The sequence below is a fragment of the Cebus imitator genome, unplaced genomic scaffold, assembly GCF_001604975.1.
Source record: "Cebus imitator isolate Cc_AM_T3 unplaced genomic scaffold, Cebus_imitator-1.0 Scaffold318, whole genome shotgun sequence".
Lineage (NCBI taxonomy): Eukaryota > Metazoa > Chordata > Mammalia > Primates > Cebidae > Cebus > Cebus imitator.
Genome location: NW_016107633.1, coordinates 2,564,001 through 2,575,854, shown reverse-complemented (window position 1 = coordinate 2,575,854; position 11,854 = coordinate 2,564,001).

The window sequence follows — 11,854 nt, the reverse complement described above, 5'->3', positions numbered from 1 at the left end:
CTGGAGTGCCATGGCACGATCTCGGCTCACCGCAACCTCCGCCTCCTGGGTTCAGGCAATTCTCCTGCTTCAACCTCCTGAGTAGCTGGGATTACAGGCACGCACCACCATGCCCAGCTGATTTTTTGTATTTTTGGTAGAGACGGGGTTTCACCATGTTGACCAGGATGGTCTCGATCTCTTGACCTCGTGATCCACCCGCCTCGGCCTCCCAAAGTGCTGGGATTACAGGCTTGAGCCACCGCACCCGGTGCAGCTTTTTTTTTTCATAAGTGCTAAACTTTGGAAGCAACCAAGATGCCCTTCAGTAGGTCAATGGACAAATAAACAGTGGTACATCCAGACAATGGAATGTTATTTAGCCCTAAAAAGAAATGTGCTATTGGGCCATGAAAAGGCATGGAAGAATCTTAAATGCATATCACTATGTGAAAGAAACCAGTCTGAAGGGGCTTACTGTATGCTTTCAACTCTATGGCATTGTAGAAAAGGCAAAACTATGGAGATAGTAAAAAGATCAGGGGTTGCCCAACAGAATGGGAAAAAACTTTACAATCTACCCATCTGACAAAGGGCTAATATCCAGAATCTACAAAGAACTAAGGCAGATTTATAAGAAAAAAACAAACCCATTCAAAAGTGAGCAAAAATGTGAATAGATGCTTTTCAAAGGAAGACAGTTATCAGGCCAACAAACACATGAAAAAATGCTCATCATGATTGGTCATTAGAGAAATGCAAATCAAAACCACATTGAGATACCATCTCATGCCAGTTAGAATGGCGATCATTAAAAAATCTGGAGACAACAGATGCTGGAGAGGATGTGGAGATATAGGAACACTTTTACACTGTTGGTGGGAGGGTAAATTAGTTCAACCATTGTGGAAGACAGTGTGATGATTCCCCAAGGATCTAGAAATAGAAATTCCATTTGACCCAGCAATCCCATTACTGTATATATATCCAAAGGATTATAAATTGTTCTATTATAAAGACACATACACATGTATGTTCGTTGCAGCACTGTTTACAAAAGCAAAGACCTGGAACCAACCCAAATGCCCATCAATGATAGACTGGACAAAGAAAATGTGGGACATCTACACCATAGAATGCTATGCAGCCATAAAAAATGACGAGATCATGTTCTTTGTAGAGACATGGATGAATCTAGAAACGATCATCCTCAGCAAACTGACCCAAGAACAGAAAACCAAACACCGCATGTTTTCACTCATAGGCGGATGATGAACAATGAGAATACTTGGGCACAGGGAAGGGAACAACATTCACAGGGCTAGGTTGGGGGGTGGAGGGGAGGGGAGGGGAGGGACAGCGAGGCGGGAGGGGAGGATGGGGAGGGATAACACATGGAGAAACGCCTGATGTAGGCAACAGGGTGTGGGGGGATGGAGACAGCAAACCACGAGGGCATGTATGTACCTATGCAACAATCCTGCAGGATGCAGGATGTGCACAGGTACCCCAGAGCCCAGAGTACAAGAAAAAAAAAAAGATCAGGGGTTGCCAAAGGTTAGGGAGGAGGGAGGGATGAATAAGAGGAGAACAGAGGATTTTTAAGGCAGTGAAACTTTTCTATAGGATACTATAATGATGGATCCATCCATGTCGGTATACGTTTGTCTAAACCTGTAGAACATACACCGCCGAGAGTGAACCCTAATGCAAACTGTAAAATCTGGTTGATTATGATGTGTATGTTCATCAATTGTATTAATTTTACTACTCCAGTGGGGGATGTAGGGGAGGCCATGGAAGTGTGGGGGTAGCAGGGGGTTTGTGGGAAATCTCGGTGCCTTCCCCCCCTTTTTTTTTTTTGAAATGGAGTTTCGCTCTTGTTGCCCAGGCTGGAGTGCAATGGCGCAGTCTCAGCTCACTGCAACCTCTGCCTCCCGGGTTCAAGCAATTCTCCTGCCTCAGCCTCCCAAGTAGCTGGGACTACAGGCACCCACCACCACGCCCAGCTAATTTTTGTATTTTAGTAGAGACGGGGTTTCACCATGTTGGCCAGGATGGTCTCGATCTCTTGACCTCGTGACCTGCCCGCCTCAGCCTCCCAAAGTGCTGGGATTACAGGCATGAGCCACCGTGCCCGGCTCAGCTGTGGGTTTTTCATAAATGTCTTGTGTCAAGTTGAGGAAGTTTTCTTCTAAGGTCGTTGGACACTTTTTATCATGAATGATCACTGCCTGAGACCAAACTGAAGACTATACTAAATGAAGGATACTGTTAACTAGATCAGATTGGTGAATGATATCTCTTGTTGAACTGGTAAGGTAGCTAGAATGCTTTCTGTCATAGAGGCAAGCTGAGCCGTCCCTGGATGCATTTGTATGTTAATATCATGGAGAGAGACCATACATAGTACATGTGTTTGTCTCCACTGAAATGTGCCCTCATCTCCTTAAACCACACCCCTGCCCCATTGAACCTAGGAAGCCACAGAATATACAAATAAATGAGAAGTTCCTAATAAAGAACGAGTGTCATACACTCTTTTACTTTTACCCTTGAACTCAAATGGGTGATCATAAACTTCAGAAATAGTTAATTATATGTTATTAATTGCAAGTTAAAACAACAATTTCAGAAATTCCAAATTAAAACAACAAAGAGATATCACTACATACCTATTATGCAAAAATTCAGAACACTGATGATATTACATCTGTCAAGGATGTGGAATAACAGTAACTCTCATTCATGACTGGTGGCGATGCAAAATGTTACAGCTCTAGCATACACTGTGTACTGTGCTGCACAAAGGCCCAAAGACCTAAGAGGGAACAGTGGGGGCATGAAGAAAAACGCAAGACAAACATAGAAAGCGGGGCCAGGTGGTCCAAAAAGCTGATGGCGTCAATCTCTTTGGCCCCAACTTGCCTCCAAGTACTTTATTTTATATGTTTACAAAGTATATAGCAGAGGGAGGGTGCAGTTACTTAGAACAGCCTATGATTATAATTCTCACACTTTAGTTAACATACTTCACCTAACAACTATCTTGCAGCAAGGTTAGTGAGAGCTGATCATCTTTTTCTGGGCCTCTCTGCTCTTCTCCGAGACATACACGTTCCCCTATTATGGTTTCGCTTGTCTGGAGTTCACCCGCAGTTCACAGCAGCCTTGCTGCTGATTCCCCAGAGGGGTGGGCTACGCTGGCTCTCTGCATACAGCCACTTTGGAAGACAATTTGGGAGTTTCTTATAAAGTATACTCTTACCACATTGTCCAGCAATCGAGTGTCTTGTGATTTGCACAAAGGAGTTGAAAACTTAGGTCTACATTAAGACCTGTACACAATGTTTGTAGCAGCTTTTTTTATTTTTTATTTTTTTATTTTTTTGAGATGGAGTTTCACTCTTGTTACCCAGGCTGGAGTGCAATGGCATGATCTCAGCTCACCGCAACCTCCGCCTCCTGGGTTCAGGCAATTCTCCTGCCTCAGCCTCCTGAGTAGCTGGGATTACAGGCACGCGCCACCATGCCCAACTAACGTTTTATATTTTTAGTNCTGGAGTGCCATGGCACGATCTCGGCTCACCGCAACCTCCGCCTCCTGGGTTCAGGCAATTCTCCTGCCTCAGCCTCCTGAGTAGCTGGGATTACAGGCACGCGCCACCATGCCCAACTAACGTTTTATATTTTTAGTAGAGATGGGGTTTCACCATGTTGACCAGGATGGTCTCGATCTCTTGACCTCGTGATCCACCCGCCTCGGCCTCCCAAAGTGCTGGGATTACAGGCTTGAGCCACCGCACCCGGTGCAGCTTTTTTTTTTCATAAGTGCTAAACTTTGGAAGCAACCAAGATGCCCTTCAGTAGGTCAATGGACAAATAAACAGTGGTACATCCAGACAATGGAATGTTATTTAGCCCTAAAAAGAAATGTGCTATTGGGCCATGAAAAGGCATGGAAGAATCTTAAATGCATATCACTATGTGAAAGAAACCAGTCTGAAGGGGCTTACTGTATGCTTTCAACTCTATGGCATTGTAGAAAAGGCAAAACTATGGAGATAGTAAAAAGATCAGGGGTTGCCCAACAGAATGGGAAAAAACTTTACAATCTACCCATCTGACAAAGGGCTAATATCCAGAATCTACAAAGAACTAAGGCAGATTTATAAGAAAAAAACAAACCCATTCAAAAGTGAGCAAAAATGTGAATAGATGCTTTTCAAAGGAAGACAGTTATCAGGCCAACAAACACATGAAAAAATGCTCATCATGATTGGTCATTAGAGAAATGCAAATCAAAACCACATTGAGATACCATCTCATGCCAGTTAGAATGGCGATCATTAAAAAATCTGGAGACAACAGATGCTGGAGAGGATGTGGAGATATAGGAACACTTTTACACTGTTGGTGGGAGGGTAAATTAGTTCAACCATTGTGGAAGACAGTGTGATGATTCCCCAAGGATCTAGAAATAGAAATTCCATTTGACCCAGCAATCCCATTACTGGATATATATCCAAAGGATTATAAATTGTTCTATTATAAAGACACATACACATGTATGTTCGTTGCAGCACTGTTTACAAAAGCAAAGACCTGGAACCAACCCAAATGCCCATCAATGATAGACTGGACAAAGAAAATGTGGGACATCTACACCATAGAATGCTATGCAGCCATAAAAAATGACGAGATCATGTTCTTTGTAGAGACATGGATGAATCTAGAAACGATCATCCTCAGCAAACTGACCCAAGAACAGAAAACCAAACACCGCATGTTTTCACTCATAGGCGGATGATGAACAATGAGAATACTTGGGCACAGGGAAGGGAACAACATTCACAGGGCTAGGTTGGGGGGTGGAGGGGAGGGGAGGGGAGGGACAGCGAGGCGGGAGGGGAGGATGGGGAGGGATAACACATGGAGAAACGCCTGATGTAGGCAACAGGGTGTGGGGGGATGGAGACAGCAAACCACGAGGGCATGTATGTACCTATGCAACAATCCTGCAGGATGCAGGATGTGCACAGGTACCCCAGAGCCCAGAGTACAAGAAAAAAAAAAAGATCAGGGGTTGCCAAAGGTTAGGGAGGAGGGAGGGATGAATAAGAGGAGAACAGAGGATTTTTAAGGCAGTGAAACTTTTCTATAGGATACTATAATGATGGATCCATCCATGTCGGTATACGTTTGTCTAAACCTGTAGAACATACACCGCCGAGAGTGAACCCTAATGCAAACTGTAAAATCTGGTTGATTATGATGTGTATGTTCATCAATTGTATTAATTTTACTACTCCAGTGGGGGATGTAGGGGAGGCCATGGAAGTGTGGGGGTAGCAGGGGGTTTGTGGGAAATCTCGGTGCCTTCCCCCCCTTTTTTTTTTTTGAAATGGAGTTTCGCTCTTGTTGCCCAGGCTGGAGTGCAATGGCGCAGTCTCAGCTCACTGCAACCTCTGCCTCCCAGGTTCAAGCGATTCTCCTACCTCAGCTTCCCAAGTAGCTGGGATTACAGGCTCCTGCCGCCAGGCCTGGCTGATTTTTGCATTTGTAGTACAGACCAGGTTTCACCATGTTGGGCAGGCTGGTTTCAAACTCCCGACCTCAGGTGATCCACCCACCTCAGCCTCCCAAAGTGCTAGGTTTATAGATGTGAGCCACTGCTCCCGACCCCGATGCCTTCCTCTTAATTTTGCTATGTGTGAACCTAAAACTGCTGTGAAAAATAGAGTATTTTTTTTTCCAGTTAATTGAATGAAAGATCAGTCAGTAACAGAATGACCTCAAAACCAACCAAGAAATTGCGGTGCAGAGTATTTGAGTCTGACGTCTAACAGAAACACTATAAAAAAAGAATGAATTACTACTATGCATGATAATGTTTGGGTTTTCCAAAATGACAATATTTTAAAGGACCTAGTTCCACATAAATCATTAGCTTATTAATATTTCTATGCTATTTTAAGTTAATATGCAAACTCAGTGTATAATATTTTAAGAATTCAAATGCAAAACACTTAGTGAGCCATCTGTAAATCTAAACTGCTTCTATGAGTTTAGATTTACATTTATTTTTATTTTTGGTGACTACCAAAAATCGACTGGGGTACTTTTTGCAGTAAGATATTTGAAATTAATTTTCCCTTCACATATATAATCTACTCCATTAAACCTAAGCTTTAAGGCACATTATGTTCTAATAAGCTTCCAAGAGATTTGGAGGAAGGTACCAGGGTGGTGACGGCTTCTGCCTTGGCACCCACTTGCCAGCAGCGTCACCTTGGGCACTCTTTCTGTGTCTCAGTTTCCTGAACTGTAAATAGATTAAATCAACGGTCTTATGCCATAGGGTTTTGAAAAGGGATCAAATTAATAATTCAAAGCTCTTAGAACAGTGTTGGGTACAGAGTAAGCGCCTATTAATATTTATTGATATTATTAACACAATTTTGACACTTCTTAAAAGCGAGTTTGGCTTGTGTAATTACTCGTTTTACCCTCTGGTATAAAATGTTTTCCCTGATGTGGCTGGCCCCTGTATGAATAGATACCTCAGCTTCTCTTTGTCTAGTCTCTACCGCCATCAGCAATAAAGGAAGTAACTTCACAGAGCATTAGCTGCTACGTGAACATTCCAGGCATGGTCCCAGCCGAAAGCACTGGCACACGCGGTCCTCCAGCCCGTCGTTCTTTTCCATCTTCTTTCTTTTCCTTTCCTTTTTTTGAGACGGAGTCTCGCTCTGTCACCGAGGCTGGACTGCAGTGGCGCAATCTCAGCTTACTGCAACCTCCACCTCCGGGGTTCAAGCGATTCTCCTGCCTCAGCCTCCTGAGTGGCTGGGACTGCAAGCACCCCCCAACCAGGCCTGGCTAATTTTTGCATTTTTAGTAGAGACAGGGTTTTGCCACATTGGCCAGGCTGTTCTCGAACTCCTGACGTCACATGATCCACCCACCTTGGCCTCCCAAAGTACTGGGATTACAGGAATGAACCGCTGTGCCCGGTCTCTTCCCTCTCCTTTCCACACAACTCCCTCCCTCCCTCCATTCAACTCTGCTCAAACTGGCCTTCTAAGAGCAGCCTGTTCTAGTCCCCCAGTTCTCTTTTATACCATCAATCGGCACCTATGATTATATTTTTGCTTGTTCTAGTTTATTCACTAGAATGTAAGTTTCCAAAGGCCAAGGACTATATCTTGTTCGCTCTCTCTCCTCTGTTTCCAGAACCCACTGTAAGTAGACTTTCTAGGCCTCCCTACAGAAAACAGCACCCCCTGCTTTTTTTTTTTTGACAGAGTCTCGATCTGTTGCCTAGGTTGGAGTGCAGTGGCGTGATCTTGGCTCACTGCAACCTTCATGATCTTGGCTTCACTGCTTGAACCCCGGGGTTCAACCTCAGCCTCCCTAGTAGCTGGGACTATAGGCATGTACCACCAGGCCCGGCTAATTTTTGTATTTTTGGTAGAGACGGGGTTTCACTGTGTTAGCCAGAATGGTCTCAATCTCCTGACTTCATAATCCACATGCCTCGACCTCCCAAAGTGCTGGGATTACAGGCATGAGCCACCGTGCCCGGCTAAGAGCACCCCTTCTCAGTCTCCCTTATTTTGCTTTGATTTTCTTTATAGTATGCATTATTGTATTGTTTAATTATTTGTTTTTCATGTCCCTAAAACATAAACCTCATGTCTCCAGGGCCTGAAAAACCTGGCATCAATTAGACACTCAATAAATATTTTAATTTTGTCTATTTTTATGGGTACATAGTAGGTATATATATTTATGGGGGTACATGAGATATTTTGATACAGGCATGCAGTGTGCAATAATCACATCAAAGTGGAATATCCATCACCTCAAGCATTTATCATTTCTTTTTATTAATAAATATTTTAATGAATAAAGAGTAACTGGTATAAATAGGCCCTCAGCAAATATCCCAAATGAATAAATTTCCCAGAAGATGTAATGGAAGGACTAAAGGAAGGCTATATTTCCCATGGTCAATCAAAGCATAATAAAATTTTCATTAGAAAAAAATAATAATTCTATTATATCTTACATATGGCAAATTCGTTCTATTATAAAGCCATGTTTGCTAAACTCATATAGGCCCTCAACAGCCCAGAAATTGTATTGTGTTGCCAGTTGATTTTCTCATTTTCCATGACAACTATTCCAAATCTTCTCTCCTCTTCATCCAGCCCCTCCTCTTCCTACACTTCCAGTGGATAAATCCATATATCGGTATCTATTACTATGTAACAAAGTACTCCAAAACTTAGGGGTTTAAAACCTTAAGAGCATTTATTATCTCACAGTTTCTGTTGCCCAAGAATCCAGGCATAAATTAGCCAGATGCCTTTGGCTCAAGATCTCTCATTAGGTTTCAGTCAAGCTGTCAGTGGGGTCTGTGGTCTCATCTAAAGGCTCAACTGGGGTAGGGTTCTCTTCCAAACTTACTCACATGGTTGTTGATAGGGTTCAGTTCCGTGTAGGTGGTCAGTTAGAGGCTTCCCTTAGTTTCTTGCCTTGTGAGCCTTTCTGTAGGACTGCACGTGACGTGAAAGCTGGCTTTCCTCCAGGTGTACATGCACGCAAGAAAGTCCAAGTCAGAGGTCACTGTCCTTAGTTTCTCTAATAACAGAAGTGGCATCTCATCACTCCTCCATGTTGTATTTGTTAGAAGCCAGTCACTAAGGCCAGAACACTCTCAAAGGAGAGGATTCCACAGGGTAATGAACACCAGGAGACAGGGAGCCTTGTGGGATCTCAGAGGCTGCCAACTGCACCCATTTCCAATTTTACAGAGAAAATCAAGGCCATGGCATTAGAACATTCTCATCTTCTGCTCATTCATCAGCACCACCCTGCCGTCCTTCCCTGCTGTAGCAGTGGAGATGTGATACTCCCACCTGTGCTTTTGTTCCCATCTTGATCCTTTTCCTCCGGTTATTGAGAGCCAATCTGGGAGGGGTAAATTGATTGTTACCTGTTTGTTGCACAATTTCTCAACTCAACTGCATCACTCCCAACAGCTTTTCAGTGGACTCAAGACTCTTCCCACAGAAACAAACCAACAAAAACATAAACCTCCACTTGCCTCTTCTTTCCAATAGATATCATTCTATTTCTCTCCTTTATTTAATATTCCAAATACCCTCCCTCCTCAAAAGAATAAAAAGCTGTCTGTTGTCACTGGTCAATCCACTTCAAGATAGCTTTTGGCAAAATTACTTGACTGTTGCTGGTGTTACCAGTGACTTCATAAAACTCAGTGAACATTTTTTAGTCCCTGTGTTCTCTTAATTTTGAATGCTAGTGACTGCTCTGTCCTTTCTGAAACCCCCTTTCCCCTTACTTTCTAAGACAATGCTCTCCTGGTTCAATTCCTATTTCCATAGCTTTCTCCTTCTCTAGTGCTTGTGAGGGCTTACCTTCTCCTATTCATCCCTTTGATGTTGGAGCTCCTCAGGGCTTGGTCCAGAGATTTCCCTTCTCACTCTGATTTTCTCTTTTTTGGTGACCTTACCCATGTCCTTGTTTCAGCCACCATCTCAATGCATATGACTAGCCAACTGACTTCTCAAGCCCAGACTTGTGTACATGTTGACCCATTTGACATTCCTTCTTGATGCCTCAAAGGCAATTCAAACTCAACATATTCAAAACTGAACTCATTATTTTCACCTCAAACCTGTTTTTTTTTTTTCTTGTATTCTCTCTACTGTATTTGTTTCCTAGGCCTTACTGTAACAAATTACCACAAACTCAGCAGCTTAAAACAACAAAAATATATTTTCTCACAGTTCTAGAGACAAGAAATCTGAAACCAAGTTTCAAGACTTGGCCTCCTTCCAAAGGCCAGATCTGAGGCAAGATCCTTTTGTGGTTCTTCCAACACTTTTTCTTGTCTGGCAGCCACATAACTTCCATCTCTTTCTCCATCTTCATGTGGCTTTCTCTTCTCCTCATGTGTTTCAAATCTCCCTCTGCATTTCTCTTAGAAGGACTCAGAGTAACCCAGGATGATCTCATCTCAAGATCCTTAATTACAATTACATCTGCAAAGGCCCATTTTTAAAAAATAAGGCCATACTCACAGTTTCTGGGTGGAAACGTATCTCTTAGGAGGCCACCATTCAATGCAGCTCCACGAATGGCACCCTTATCCTGTTGTTTGGGCCACAGGAACCTCATAATGGTGTTTGTGGTATCTTTTCACTTGTTTCCAGTAACCAAAGCATCCATGAGTTATTTTAACTCCTCAGCATCTCAAGTATTTGTCCACTTCTCCCTCTTTACCACTACCTAATTCAAGCTGCCATCACCTCTTACCTAGAGTCTAGCCTCCTGCCTCTCCACAGCCACTCCTGCATCCTAACGTCTGTTCTGCACACTGTAGATTTGCTTCGAAATACAAATCTGATGTTGCTGCCTCACTCCACCTTACCTCCACAGATTCACTGTTCTTAGGAAATAGACAAGTATAACACAGTCTATATTAAAGTCAAAATGAAATGAGAATAAACTTGAAACTGTGAAGTTTTAGAGATAATAATACACAGCAGGCAGGGACACATTTGGTAAAATAACTTCAGAAGAATCACTACAAGAATGGATGACTTTGAACTTGACCTGCAACAATTTAATAGAGTGACCTTTCTAGGTCCCTTCTCTATAAGGAAACAAAGCCACTGGGAATTGATGCTAAAAAGCATCTGTCTCCCTTCAACACTCATCATGCAGTGAATTTTGAGATGGCTGGGATCCCCTCAGAGTATTTCTGCCAGCGGCATTTGAACTTCTCAAGCCTGCTTTCCCCATCCTCATCTTTTCTTGTGACTTTTCTGCTGTGGTACCTGAATGTGAGCTGTGCAATTGGTTTCGAAATGAACTGCCTCCAAGTTACCTACTTTTGTATTACTGTCAGTACAAAGCAGTCCCCTCCAATGTATGTTCTAAAAATAGCTAAGTGGAGACCTGACAGGCCTGATGAAAGCAAATCTCTAGCATAAAAAATAAGATGTTCACCAATCAGTCATAACCCACCCTCTGCACACCTATGAGGTATTTGGCATAGGCCAATTGCACTTGCCTTGAGCAAGCGTTTTGGCCCCAAAACAGGGAGATGGAGCACAAGGTGATTTTACAAGTAAAAGATTCTCTTCACCATTTCTGTTCTTAGGATAGGCTTGATTCTGTTGCCATAACAAACAGCCCTAAAATCTTGGTAGCTTAAAACAATGAAGGGTTATTTCCATTCTTGCTGCTTATCCAGCAGGTGGCCGGGACTTTCCATCATGTTGTCATCCCTCCTAGACCAGCTGATGAGGCGGCCACTGCTGGGACAGGCCTGGTCATGATGGCAGAGGGAGAAATGGCTCTTGAAGCCCTTGCACCAGTAATTAAATGCTCTGCCCAGGAAGTGAGATGTGTCTCTTCCGCTCTCAGCTCGTTGGCTGGAACGTGGCTCCACTTAACCATAAGAGGCCCAGAAAATGCATTCTCTAACCTTCCCAGACAGGGGGAACACTGGAAATATTTGCAAACAGCACTAAAGATTACCACAGCCTGCCCTCTAGTCACTAAATCTTCTGACTACCCTTCTTCCCTGCAAGCAAAATATACTCGCCACCCTCCCCAAGAAAAATAATCCAAAAGTTCCACCCAATGAGGAAATTAGACTTGAAGTCCCAGAGTGCTGAGTGCTGCATGGGAGTCTTTCTATCCAGAGGCCTAAGAACTAAAAGCCAAGTCATCTGCCCCACCTCCCAAGATATTGGCCCACTCCCAATATACAAAAATGGAACAGCTGTCAGCTCACCGCCATCAACACACCTTCAGGGAGGAGAAGGATGGA